Here is a 14995-nt window from a genome sequence, read left to right as displayed (position 1 = left end):
AGGACGGCGGAGGCGCGAGCCTGACCAGTTGGCTGGGGATCCGGTATTTTCACATGTCCGTAACATCCTGGACTCATACCGGCAGGACACCACGGGCATGGCCCAGGTTGTGTCCGTCCTCGAGGGGATCAAGGTCCAGCAGGCCCAGCAACATGCGGAGCTAATAGCCTGTCTACAGCTACACCAACGGAGGATGGAGGACAGACAGGCTGAGCAAGTGACGGCGTCCCAGGGGATTCACGCTGAACTCCGTCGGATGGCCGACACCATGGCCGACCCTCCCTGTGCCAGAAGGCGGAGAACATCACCACCCACAGGGAGGGATCATGAGGAGGAGGAGGAAACATCCGACGGAGCATCCCAGACGTCGTCACGGCCTGCTGCTGAGGTTCCCCGCAGGAAGCCGGGTCGTCCACGGAAAGGACCGTGAGGGTGGCTGCTACATCACCATCTCCCAGGACACCTGGCCTGGCACCTGGCCCACTGGAGCAACAGCATCACAGCATCAAGAGACATTCTCTGCCACATGGCCCTGCTGGTCACTGGCTGACCAATGTTGACAAAGACTGTGGCATGGACTCTGAGGATTTCCAATGGCAAGGACACCAACTCCCCTACTGAACTTTGGATTCCCTAATCCCGGAAAGCCCCCCACTTTGTCCCCCCCCCCCCCCTAATAAATCACACTATTAAGAGTAGATGCCTGCTGGTAGCATTATTACCTAACATGTGTCTTGTACAGTCTAAACATGCCTGAGTCATCTGTTCACTTCAACCATCCACACCCTGGGGCCTGAGTCTGGCACAGGACACATGGGTCACAGTTTATTAGGCAAGACAGACATGGAGCACCATACACACCCGTGATGGTCAGAACCAGCTGAGGGGGTGGCCGAACAACCGTGCTGACAGACACATTGAGTACAGCAACAGTCATGCGCAGAGGTCAGGGAACCTGGCCCGTGTCCTGGGGGGCACCCAGGTACGTGTAGACAGGTGGCAGAACCATGTCCTGCAAGCTTGAGTCCGGTGGATGCAGAGAATGGGGGCCTGGACAACGTTGGATGCATGGGGATGGCACATGTCACACTACCCACACAGTCATGGACATCATGCCCAATACACAGTCTCAGCACACACACACAGCTTGCATCTTGCCACTCGACACATTGACACATAGCCACAATCTGGGAATACCATGCCAGACATGCAGGATGCACCGTGCCAACACACCAGCATTGACTGAGCAGAGGCACCTTGGAGGCATAGGGACACCTTTAATAGTCATGTTTTTGGGATTGCAGAGGCAACTTGAAGTACACATGAACACATCATGTGGAGTAACATGTGGCTCAAACACTGGCACCCCCCTTCTGCAGCACAAATGCGTGATAGCCATGGTACTGGCACACAAGCGTCGGCTAACAGCTAAATACCCACAGCTGCACACGGAGAGCCTGCCATACACCATAGATCCGCTGATGTGGAAGTCCCACGCCATGTCAAGCCAATGTCAACCATATGTGTCCGAGGGCAGTGTCACACACATTGATGCCATCATCACAATCCACCATCCCATCACTGATGACTGACAACCAGGCAGCCCATCTATTCTGGTGTACCCAGCTGCATGTCGTGTCCCATGGGGATGCCACATGACTGCAGAGGAACCAAACCCCGACCTGGGCAGTGTGCACACATCGTGAACAACTGCCACACCCAATACACCCCAGATGCATCCCTTACCCCATGGAGACTTCCAAACGTGTCCGTGCCTGTAACGCTGAGTCAGCCCACGATGCCATGTCCATGAGGAATAGCAGTGCCACAACAATGCAACCAGCAGATGGCATGCGCAGGTACCTGGGGAAGAGAGACACACAAGAAGTCAGCCACAAAAAGCACAGCCACTTGCATGTGCATTGACTCGACACATGTATGGATGACAACATGCTAGGTCACAATTATGACTGGGGAAATACTACCATCACTGCCACCATCACTCCAGTGACGCACCCACACACACCTCTGACTCACGTGCCATACATGCAGGTGGACACACACATCACAACACATGCCACACGGGGTCCAAGGCGTGCACACTCAGACACTGGTACTCACCACTAAGCAAAGAAGTCGCGTATGAGCCGAGTCCGGATGTCCTCTTGCGGCTTCACATCCTCCACATCACTAGACCCATTGCCAAGGCCTTCGTCCTCCACGGGTGGATGGTCCTCGTCATGTTGATTCAGGATGAGTGGCACAGCTCTTTCAACTGCCATGTTGTGCAGCATGCAGCAGACCATGAAGATCTTGCAAACCTTCGCCGGGGCATATGGGAGTGCGCCGCCGGTCTTGTGGAGGCACCGGAATCGGCTCTTCAGCATGCCAAACGTCCTCTCTATCACACGCCTTGTCCGGCCATGGGCGGTGTTGTAGCGGAGCTGGGCCGGCGTGATGGGGTTGCGGAGAGGTGTCAGCAGCCAAGGCATGTTGGGATAGCCAGCGTCCCCTACATGGAAAGCACATGGATATCGTTAGAACTGGCGAAGCGGTCGTGCTGCTCGGCTATACAGAATACAGGACAGACAGACTGTACCCACCAACAACACATGCCCGTTCGTTGCGCAGCTGCATCATCATATCAGGCATCCCGCTACGCCTCATGATGTAGGCATTGTGTGCTGATCCTGGAAAACGAGCACAGACATGTGAAATCACCATGTTGGACAGACACACCACAAGGGCATTGATGGAGTGGTAGTGCTTTCGATTTCGGTACGCCACCTCCCGTGCGTGTGGTGGTACCAAACCTACATGTGTCCCATCTATGGACCCAATGACATGGGGCATCCCTCCCAGGGCATAGAAACCACGCTTGACCTCTGTCATCTGTTCAGGGGTTGGGAACTTGATGAAGTCATCCAGGTGAATCAACATGGCCTCCAAGAAATCATGCAGCACACCGCTGAACATGCTCTGGGACATGCCACCAACATGAGCTATGGTATTTTGGAAGGTACCCGTGGCAAGAAAATGTAGGGCAGCCATTACCTTCAGCTGGGGTGTCAGTGCCGTAGGATACCTGTGCTGCGGTTGCAGGTGTGGTGCCAGTCTCGCCGTCAGCTCCAGAATCAACGGTTGGGTGAAGCGGTAGAGCCGGATCCTGTCATTCTCCTGCATGGCAGCCAAGTCTGGAATTATTCGGGCAACAGGCGGCGCTCTGCAGTAATTTGGAAGTGACAAGGAAGAGTGAGTGCACTACGACAACAACTCATGTCTACTGAGCACATGTAAATCTGGCAATACACACATGCCACATAGGGAGTCAGATACGTGCTACATGCCCAGGACACGTATGGATGCAAGGTGACACTCCTTCCAAGACCCAGCTACACACGGAGATTGAGAACCTCCCCATGCCACGCCATGGGAATAGCTGTGTCCCAGTGCAAGTGAACAGCCAGACGCAACACAGGAGTGACATACACCCACACATCAGCAGAAGTAGGATGCCGATTGCAGAGACTGGTAGCGGAACACCGGAGCCACAGGTCACATGACATTACACTAGGCCTGCCCACACACCTTGCCATGAAGGTGCACATGTCATGACTCACCACACATTCCTTGTGAGGATGCTGACATGGCCTTGTCACGCTACTCCGTGTCCCATGCATACATGTGCACCTCACATCCGATAACACATGTGTCATGGTGTGCGGAACAGTGTGCAATGACAATCTACACACAGACACATGTTGGTTGCTGCAACGGCTGCAGCTTTTGAGGGTGCTACTACATCAACCTGATGTAAATCCCGGACACATAAATGACATGGTCACATTGTGCACTGTGGCTAGTGACAAGTCATGTGTCATGACCCCTGTACCGGGCATCATGGGACACTTCCGTGTGTTGGTGTCCGTGCCATGCCAGTGACGCTCACCCCACGTGCGCAGTACGACATGCACACATGTCATAGGAGTCAAGGGTATGCCTGGCACACATTGCACCCTCACACAGTACACCTGTACACATCTCATCATACATCTGGTGCCTCCTCCACTCAGGAGGCATGTTCCACATCACAGCCTGTGACACCTGTGCCCCACACATGTAGTAATGCACAGGCGATGCATTGATGTCCATTCCTGGACAAGTATGTCCATCGATGGACATGTATGTCCGCCCTATTCCTACCTGTGTGTTGCCTATCACCACAGTGATGTGTACAAACCGCCGTACTGCTGCTAAGAGTGCCTGTGTATGTTTCCAAATCACTGTGGGAGTGCTGCCGTATGTGTACCCATCGTGATGGCGAACGTACAGGCATTTGTACGGTCCGTACCACTACGAGTACGCATACGCGTGCTGAACCATAGTGAGAGGGCCGTACACTCGCATGTACGCTCACTATCACTATGGGTCTGCACGCGTATGCGTACTCGTAGTGGTACGGACCGTACACACGCATGTACGCTCACTATCACTATGGGTCTCCTCGCGTATGCGTACACGTAGTGGTACGGACCGTACACACGCATGTACGCTCACTATCACTACGGGTCTGCACGCGTATGCGTACACGTAGTGGTACGGACCGTACACACGCATGTACGCTCACTATCACTACGGGTCTGCACGCGTATGCGTACTCGTAGTGGTACGGACCGTACACACGCATGTACGCTCACTATCACTATGGGTCTGCACGCGTATGCGTACACGTAGTGATATTGAGCGTACATGCATGTGTACGGTCCGTACCACTACGTGTACGCATACGCGTGCAGACCCGTAGTGATAGTGAGCGTACATGCGTGTGTACGGTCCGTACCACTACGTGTACGCATACGCGTGCAGACCCGTAGTGATAGTGAGCGTACATGCGTGTGTACGGTCCGTACCACTACGTGTACGCATACGCGTGCAGACCCGTAGTGATAGTGAGCGTACATGCGTGTGTACGGTCCGTACCACTACGTGTACGCATACGCGTGCAGACCCGTAGTGATAGTGAGCGTACATGCGTGTGTACGGTCCGTACCACTACGTGTACGCATACGCGTGCAGACCCGTAGTGATAGTGAGCGTACATGCGTGTGTACGGTCCGTACCACTACGTGTACGCATACGCGTGCAGACCCGTAGTGATAGTGAGCGTACATGCGTGTGTACGGTCCGTACCACTACGTGTACGCATACGCGTGCAGACCCGTAGTGATAGTGAGCGTACATGCGTGTGTACGGTCCGTACCACTACGTGTACACATACGCGTGCAGACCCATAGTGATAGTGAACGTAGGATGCATGTACGGGCCGTTGCCATGCATTTGGGGTGCCCTAGGGCCCCGAAACGCACCGTACCTGTGTGTGATTCTCCAAATTACATAGGGGACAAGTATTAAGGCCTACATGCATGCTGGTTGTCATGGAGACAAAGTTCAAATTTCGAAATTGTTCTGGAAGGTGCACAGCAGAAGTCTGTTGGAATTGTTCTACTTTGTTGCAATGTGTTTGTGGGGGTTACATCATGCAGGAGAATGAAACTGATAGGGAACCCACAGACTGCTAGGTTTGAAGGGATTGGTGGAAACATAGGATGCAAATGTGAGTGACCAATCACTCTGTACTCCTGTGCATGAGACTGGGCAGAAGGGCACATATAAGGCAGCCAGGTCCCATGAGGGAGTACTTGCCTGCACATATTTGCATTTGTCGACCAAGCTGCTGCTACTTATTCCCTGGAACCATGTCAAGGGCTGTGGAGAGGTCACAGCCATTCACCCTGGAGGAGAATATGGCTCTGCTGGATGTGATCCTCCCACAGTACCCCATGCTGTATGGGCGACCAGGGTATCAGGTGAGTGCATAGGCCACTGCCACAGACTGTCCCTGTGTTCTGACTGTGACTTCCGGCATTGTGTCCTGGTGTGACACACATGCCATGTACTGTCGGGGGGGTACCAGGGGGGGGTGGGTGCGAAGTCCTCCCAGCAGTGCCCTGAGACAGGAGGGGTGGGTACAGAGTGCTCCCAGCAGTGCCCTGAGACAGGAGGGGTGGGTGCAGAGTGCTCCCAGCAGTGCCCTGAGACAGGAGGGGTGGGTACAGAGGGCTCCCAGCAGTGCCCTGAGACAGGAGGGGTGGGTGTGATGCACAGTGTGAGCCTTGATCATTGATTGTGACATTGCCATCATTCCACCTGTGTACCCACTATGGCACGTACTGCCTTTTCCCTCACCAGAGGATGATGTCCCTATGACAGAGGTGCAATGCGTTGGCTGCATGACATGCCTTGTTGTAACCAGCCAATTTGTTCTCATATGTCTCTATGTGACATGTGGCTGGTGTATTGATGTGGTGTCACTTGTTCTTCCTCACAGGTAGGCGCCACTGCCAAGGAGCAGATCTGGCTGACCGCCGTCAGTGCCGTGAGGCGTGTGGATGGTCGGAGGCGGAGCCTGTCCCAGGTGAGGAAACGCTGGCAGGATATCCGGTGCTGGACGCGGAGGATTGCACGGCTCCTGCTGGGGGACTCACCTGAGAGCCACAAGAACCGCGGCCGCCGCCGTCTGAGCCACCTCCACAGGCGTGTGCTGCCGGTGGTCTTTCCAGACCTGGAGAGGCGCTTACAGGCGATGCAGCAGGCGGAAGGGGGTAGGTACATGTGCGTTTGTTGTGTGTCACCGGCATTTGTAAGGGCACTGTGGCATGAATTCATTGGCAGGGTTTAAAGGTGCTGTGCAGATCCTGTTTGCCCCAGTATAGCGCTGCGCCCCTGCCACCCTTCCCCTCCTTGCAATGTGTTCCCTGGTCTGTGTGTAGTCACTCCTTCACAAGGTAATGTAGGCTGGCGCTTTGTCCACGAGAACAATGACTGTAGCATCATGTGTGGTGGTGGTGTGTAACAGGTTGTGGGACCTTGCCTGTGAACTGTCAAGTGCACTGCATGTGGGTTCCATGTCAGTTGGCACTGATGCTGACTCCAGACATGGGAGTTGGTCTCTCATGTGTCATGCCTCATAGCGCATGTCCTATGTTGTGGCCTGTGACATGATGTGCATGAGTGTGCGATACGCATAGTGCAGGGATGGTGACGTGTGTAGCAGTCATGACCATTCTGTAGCATGTAGTTGCGTGCCCACTACTGTCCCCTGGGGCACCTTATCCTCAGTATTGTATGTGTCATCATCAACGTGGACACTCTCACTGTCTACAGCGTAGGTTGTGCTCTGTGCCATTGTCCCCTGTCACCATGTATATAGACGTGCTATTATGTACAGGTGTCCACTGTGCAGCCTGACCTGATTGTCCTTCTTCATACTCACAGTTGCCAGTGCCTGTGTGTCTTGTTATACTCATCTGAGGATGGGCACTGGTGCCTCATTATTTGTACAGGCGCACCTTGGCTGTTTGGCGTCCAATCTTGCTTTTTGCCTGCCCCTGTGTTTATCACCCAGACTATGAGATGTTGGTGCCACCTGTGTCTCAACAATTTGCATCGTGTGGGGGTTGTTTGGGGCGGGCAATGCCTATGTGTCAAATCCTGATTTCTACTTGCTGGGTCTGGCCAGTGTGTGATGTTACTGGACACACACGCAAGGTGCAGTGACCGAGTAATGTTGGGCATGTTTGCAGCATTACCTATGCAGCATGTGTCTCAAGTTCATGGTTATTGTCCCTGGTCATCGGTATTTTCACCAACGCTGTGTGGTGCAGATGCTGGGCAGGATTGTCCCCAGGGCCTGGGTGCTATGTCAGACTCCGTTTCCTGTCTTTAGCTATTGTCTCATACTCTCCATGGTATTTCAGTGGCATGGTGGCTCAACCAACTGTGTGTTTCATGCCCTACATCGGTACCTTGTTTAGCAGATGTTAGGGATCTTCCTCTTCAGGCTATGCAATGTTGACTATGTAGATTGGACTCATGTGACAGATGTGTACAGGTGTCTGATTAATTTCTGTCTCTCCACCCTGCCCACAGCATCGTCGGGGGACACAGAGGGAGACATGGACACAGACCAGGCGGAGGGACCGAGCACCAGTGCCAGCCGTGACATCGGGGCTGGCACATCGAGTGGGACAGAGGCGGAGGATAGTGCGGCCGAGGACCTGTCGACTGGCACATCAGAATACGAGGCTGACAGGTCCGAGGAGGATGTCTCCGAGTTGGCGGAGGCTGCACCAGCAGCTGACAGTGGAACTACACCTGGCACCGCCCCCTCAGTTCCCATCAGCCGCCTCCCACTTGCTCGTGTCCCTTCCCAGCGTGCCCGGTCACCGCATGTTTCCTTCCTGCCAGGCACCGCACCCCCTGCCCCTGTCTCCACAGCTGCCGCCAATGCTGAGTCTATGGACATCCAGCGGCAAATGCAGGTTGGTCAGGCTGCGATCCTTAATGTCCTCCATTCCCACGGGAAAACCCTCACCAACATCGAGGCATTCTTGGAGGGCATTCATTCTTCGCAGGCTGACCAACGCAACTTGCTGAGGTCCATAGACTCCACACTGACTGCAGCAGTGGGTCTCCTGCAGCACGACCTCCCCCCACCTACCCCTGCCCCATCCACACTTCCCACTTCCATGCCTGTCCCACGTACACCCAGACGTCGGCATGCACCCACCACAACAGACACAGGCACCACACCAGCAGGGAAGGTCCACCTCACTCCTCCTGACACGCACACACAGGGTGAGATAGGCACACCCACTGGGTCGGGGGGCAAACGTGTGACACGCAGCCAGAGTGGGAGTCCGCATTCCACACAATCCACTCCCTCCAAATCCCCTCCCCTCAGCTCTCCTGGCCACATCTCCCCCAAGGACTCCTTCATGGCCGCTCTGTCCCTGAGCCCCACAGTTCCGCCACCACGCAAGCGGTCAAGGAAGTCCTCGGTCAGGGTGGTTGAGTCTCCCCCCCTGTCTCCACCCTCCCCCGGTGGCGCTGCAACCCATCCCTCTGACCCCCCCCCCTCCTTGGGGCCTGAGGTCACTTCGGGTGCAGGGGACTCCCTGGAGGACCTTGCTAAGGTGTGTAGTGCCATCCTGGCCTCCGCCTTTGGCCATGACACACCCCCTGTGGTTGAGTCCTCCATCCCTGCACCCACAACGCCGCCCCTTTGCCCTGATGTCCCTGCGGTGCCTGTTGCTTCCCCCCCCCCTGATGCCCTCACCAGTATGGAAGACGATGGCATTTGACTGTGCAGGCAAGGTAGGGGACACACATCCCACTGTGTCCCCCATCCAGCTGGGAATCATTGACTGCCCTATGGCCTTTGTTGAATTTGAACTGCCTGCGATCCACGGACATTGTGCTCATGCTGAATAAAGCTTATTTTTGTTGTCATTCTCACACTCCTGCTATGGTGGTATTGGTGTTGGTGGGGCTGCTACAATGTTTTGGGTGGTGTTTAACGCTTTGGGTGTGTGGGATTTGTAGTAGTGTTCTGCTCTTTGGGGCGACCCTGGGATCTGTGTGCCATCACAAGGTGTTGGCTAACTTCCTTAGGTCATGTCAGCAGTTACTGCATGGTTCAAATGTCCCAGGGTGTATTCCTTCCTCTGTGTACCCAGTTTCTTCCCTGCAGGGTGTTCACAATGTTTAGCGCAGAACTGTGTCTACATGAGCTGTGTGTGTGACAGAGCCCTTCTACTTTGGCCATGCATGCATGGGCATGTCTCCACCTGCAACAATCGTGGCATCCTTGGTGATCACTGTACTTGTGTGTGGAGTCAGTTGACATGAGTTCATGGGGACATGTTCCCTTGTAGGCAGTATGGATGTGGGTAATTCTGGCATCACACACATGTGTTACACCCCTCCTGTGTCTGGGCACTGCTGGGAGGACTCTGCACCCACCCCTCCTGTCTCAGGGCACTGCTGGGAGGACTCTGCACACACCCCTCCTGTCTCAGGGCACTGCTGGGAGTGATGGGCACCCACCCCTCCTGTCTCAGGGCACTGCTGGGAGGACTCTGCACACACCCTCCTGTCTCTGGGCACTGCTGGGAGGACTCTGCACACACCCCTCCTGGGTCTGGACACTGCTGGGAGGACTCTGCACACACCCCTCCTGGGTCTGGACACTGCTGGGAGGACTCTGCACACACCCCTCCTGGGTCTGGACACTGCTGTGAGGACTCTGCACACACCCTCCTGTCTCTGGGCACTGCTGGGAGGACTCTGCACACACCCCTCCTGGGTCTGGACACTGCTGGGAGGACTCTGCACACACCCTCCTGTCTCTGGGCACTGCTGGGAGGACTCTGCACACACCCCTCCTGGGTCTGGACACTGCTGGGAGGACTCTGCACACACCCCTCCTGGGTCTGGACACTGCTGGGAGGACTCTGCACACACCCCTCCTGTCTCAGGGCACTGCTGGGAGGACTCCACACCCACCCCTCCTGTCTCAGGGCACTGCTGGGAGGACTCCACACCCACCCCTCCTGTCTCTGGGCACTGCTGGGAGGACTCTGCACACACCCCTCCTGGGTCTGGACACTGCTGGGAGGACTCTGCACACACCCCTCCTGGGTCTGGACACTGCTGGGAGGACTCCACACCCACCCCTCCTGTCTCAGGGCACTGCTGGGAGGACTCTGCACCCACCCCTCCTGTCTCAGGGCACTGCTGGGAGGACTCTGCACACACCCCTCCTGTCTCAGGGCACTGCTGGGAGTGATGGGCACCCACCCCTCCTGTCTCAGGGCACTGCTGGGAGGACTCTGCACACACCCTCCTGTCTCTGGGCACTGCTGGGAGGACTCTGCACACACCCCTCCTGGGTCTGGACACTGCTGGGAGGACTCTGCACCCACCCCTCCTGTCTCAGGGCACTGCTGGGAGGACTCCACACCCACCCCTCCTGTCTCAGGGCACTGCTGGGAGGACTCTGCACACACACCTCCTGTCTCTGGGCACTGCTGGGAGGACTCTGCACACACCCCTCCTGGGTCTGGACACTGCTGGGGGGACTCTGCACACACCCCTCCTGGGTCTGGACACTGCTGGGAGGACTCTGCACCCACCCCTCCTGTCTCAGGGCACTGCTGGGAGGACTCTGCACACACCCCTCCTGGGTCTGGACACTGCTGGGAGGACTCCACACCCACCCCTCCTGTCTCAGGGCACTGCTGGGAGGACTCTGCACCCACCCCTCCTGTCTCAGGGCACTGCTGGGAGGACTCCACACCCACCCCTCCTGTCTCAGGGCACTGCTGGGAGGACTCCACACCCACCCCTCCTGTCTCAGGGCACTGCTGGGAGGACTCTGCACACACCCTCCTGTCTCTGGGCACTGCTGGGAGGACTCTGCACACACACCTCCAATTTCTGGATATGTACGCATGGGACATACACGGTGTGGGTGCGCTCCATGCATTCGAGGTGAGGGTACGGGTCGTACTTACACTGTTGGGGTGGGGGGTACGCTCCATGCATACGCGGGTGAGGGTTCGTGTCATACTTACACTGTTGGCATGGGGGGTACGCTCCATGCATACGCGGGTGGGGGTACGGGTCGTACTTACACTGGTGGGGGTGGGGGTACGGTCCGTACGTCCGCGGGTGAGGGTTCGAGTCGTACTTACACTGTTGGGGTGGGGGGTACGCTCCTTGCATACGCGGGTGGGGGTACGGCTCGTACTTACACTGGTGGGGGTGGGGGTATGGTCCGTACGTCCGCGGGTGAGGGTTCGAGTCGTACTTACACTGTTGGGGTGGGGGGTACGCTCCTTGCATACGCGGGTGGGGGTACGGCTCATACTTACACTGGTGGGGGTGGGGGTACGGTCCGTATGTCCGCGGGTGAGGGTTCGAGTCGTACTTACACTGTTGGGGTGGGGGGTACGCTCCTTGCATACGCGGGTGGGGGTACGGCTCGTACTTACACTGGTGGGGGTGGGGGTACGGTCCGTACGTCCGCGGGTGAGGGTTCGAGTCGTACTTACACTGTTGGGGTGGGGGGCACGCTCCATGCATACGCGGGTGGGGGTACGGGTCGTACTTACACTGTTGGCATGGGGGGTACGCTCCATGCATACGCGGGTGGGGGTACGGGTCGTACTTACACTGTTGGCATGGGGGGTACGCTCCATGCATACGCGGGTGGGGGTACGGGTAATACTTACAATGTTGGCATGGGGGGTACGGTCCGTACGTCCGCGGGTGAGGGTTCGAGTCGTACTTACACTGTTGGGGTGGGGGTACGCTCCATGCATACGCGGGTGGGGGTAGGGTCCGTACATATCCGTCCCCACGCTATGTGATGCTTGTGCGGGCCGTACCCAGGCCTTTGCCACGTGGGTACGATCCGTCCCGCCATTGTTGGGGTGACGTGTGTGTGGGCGTGGTACGACTCGTACCCACGCTCTTCAGGCGTGGGTACGGGACGTACCTGTCTGGTTGTGTTGCCGGTTCGCGTGGTGACGGACTTCCGTTGTGGCGGTCGCTGGCTTATCAGGACACACCCCCACCCCCTCGTGGTGACCAGGGCATGGGAGTCAGGTATGTCCAGGCCATGTGTGACTTATGTGGTTGTTTTGTGGCCTGCCCTGGTCGTGCCACCCCCACCCCACCCCACTTTCCCCCCTCCCTTAGTTATTCTGACCTTCTGCGGTGTCTGCGTCGGTGCCTGTAGAGCAGGTGGACTGCTATGAGGGCAGGGATGACTTGTAGGTTCGGGTCCATGTCTGTCCGTCGCGTACTGGTACTCCAATCGCGTCGTCCTGTCGCGTACGGGTCCTCCTTGGTGGCGTCGTCCTGTGTGTCCGTCACGTACTGGTCCTCCTTGTTCGCGTCGTCGTCTGTCCGTCGCGTACTGGTGGTCCTTGTTCGCGTCGTCCTGATTTCCCGGCAGTTTTTGGCTGCCGCAAAATATTCACCGTGCGGGGTGACGTCGGTGCGAATCGTGATTCCTGGGTCGTGAATGGCTGGCTGCGAGCGTCCCGACGTCAGGTCGGCACTTTCCCGGATCGCATTGGTAGGTGTTTTTTTGTTCGGTCGGACTTTTTTACGAATCGTACGGTCATGGTGTACCCGTGCAATTCGTAATTCCTTGTTTGTAGAAATTGACGACCGGGTACGCGTCGGACGGAGAATATGCTCCGTCCGACGGTTCGTACCCGGTTTTTACCGGATCCTGATCGGCACCTTAATATAACCGAAAAATATAATTATTGCAAAATGATCCATTGAAGACACTGGTTCAGTTGAAGAGGGAGTCCTTCCTGAATTGAGGCAATGATGGTGATTGCCTGAGGTGGAGAGGCAGGGGGTTCCAGGTCTTTACTGCGAGGTAGGAGAAGGGTCTTCCTCCGGCCTTGGACCTGTGGATATGTGGGATGGTGGACAGGGCCAGTTGGATGGAGCAAATGTCTCTGGTGGGTGCGTGGAATGCGAAGCGGTGGTTAAGGTATGCAGGTCCTGCATCGTGTAGTGCTTTGTAGGCATGTGTGAGGAGCTTGAAGGTGATTCTTCTGTTGACTGGGAGCCAGTGGAGGTCTTATAAGTGGCTGATGATGTGGCTGCAGCAGGGGATGTTGAGGATGATTCTGGCGGAAGCGTTCTGAATGTTTTGCAGTTTCTAGAGTAGTTCCTGGGTGATGCCGGCATAGAGTGCGTTGCCGTAGTCGAGTCTGATGCTGAAGAGTGCGTGGGTGATCATCTTTCCGGACTCGGTGGGGATCCACTTGAAGATCTTTCAGAGCAGGTGTAGCGTGTGGAAGCAGAATGATTGGACGTCATTCATCTAGTGGTTCATGGTGAGCAAGGACTCCAAGATGATATCAAGGTTTGTGCGTGGTCCGTGGGTGTGGGGGGATTCCAAGTGCTGTGGGTCACCAGGAGTCATCCGAGGTGGAGGGGACTTTGGTCTTCTCTCTGTTGAGCTTGAGGCAGCTGTTTCTCATCCAGGTGGTGACAGCCTTCCTCCAGTTGTGGAAGTTGTTCTGTGCGACTGTGGGTTCATTGGTGAGGGTGAGAATCAGCTGGGTGTAGTTGGCGTAGGAGACAATATTGAGTCCTTGGTTCCTGACAATGGCTGCAAGCTAGGGCCATGTTGAAGTAAGTGGGGCCCATGGAGGAGCCTTGAGGCACTCCAGAGCTGAACTCTGTGAGTTCAGAGTGAAACGGTGGTAGTCTGACTCTCTGTGTTCGGTTGGTGACGAAGGAGCAGATCCATTCCAGGGCTTTGTCGCGGATGCCGGTGTCGTGGAGTCTTATGCATTGGGTTCGGGGGAGATGGTCTTGAAGGCAGCCGAGATGTCCAGGAGGATGAGGGCTGCAGTTTCACTCAGTCGAGTAGAGTGTGGACGTCATCTGTGGTGGTGAGGAGGGTGGTCTTGGTGCTGTAATTACTTTGGAAGCCAGATTGGGAGAGGTCCAGGATGTGACCCGGAAAGTTGGGCGTTGATGGCCTTCTCGATGACTTTGGCTGGGAAAGGGAGAAGAGAGATGGGTCTGAAGTTCTTGAGGTCCTTCCGGTCAGCAGAGGGTTTCTTCAGCAAGGGGTTGAACTCTGCATGTTTCCATTCTTCCGCGAAGGTAGCGGAGATGATGGAGCAGTTGATGGTGCAGTAGAGTTCAAGGGCGATGCTGGCTCTGTTGAAGATCGGAGGAAGTCAGCCCATGGGCCATAATAAGCTGAATACAGTGATTGCATAGATCCTAGTTTTGGGACTATCCTATTTTTATCGCTTTATGGATGAAAACACAATACTCAAGATACCTATCCATTGATCATCCCTGGAGATCATCACTTAAGCACAGTGACGGCCTAGTATACGGCTGGAATCTGCATTTATTATGTGTTTAAGGCACACATTTGTATGAGTCGAATATCTGTGAGGACCGCACTTGAATAAACGGACGACCATCTAGCAGTCGGTATAGTGTGTAGTATACTGGTCTAAGGCTATTCGTTGATTCTTACTTGAAGTGGCAGCTCGAGTTCGTAGACGAGTTTTCCTGGCTAGACTTACAGATTGTT

Source organism: Triturus cristatus, chromosome 7 (genome assembly GCF_964204655.1).
Source record: "Triturus cristatus chromosome 7, aTriCri1.1, whole genome shotgun sequence".
Taxonomy (NCBI): Eukaryota; Metazoa; Chordata; class Amphibia; order Caudata; family Salamandridae; genus Triturus; species Triturus cristatus.
This window is presented reverse-complemented; position numbering follows the sequence as displayed.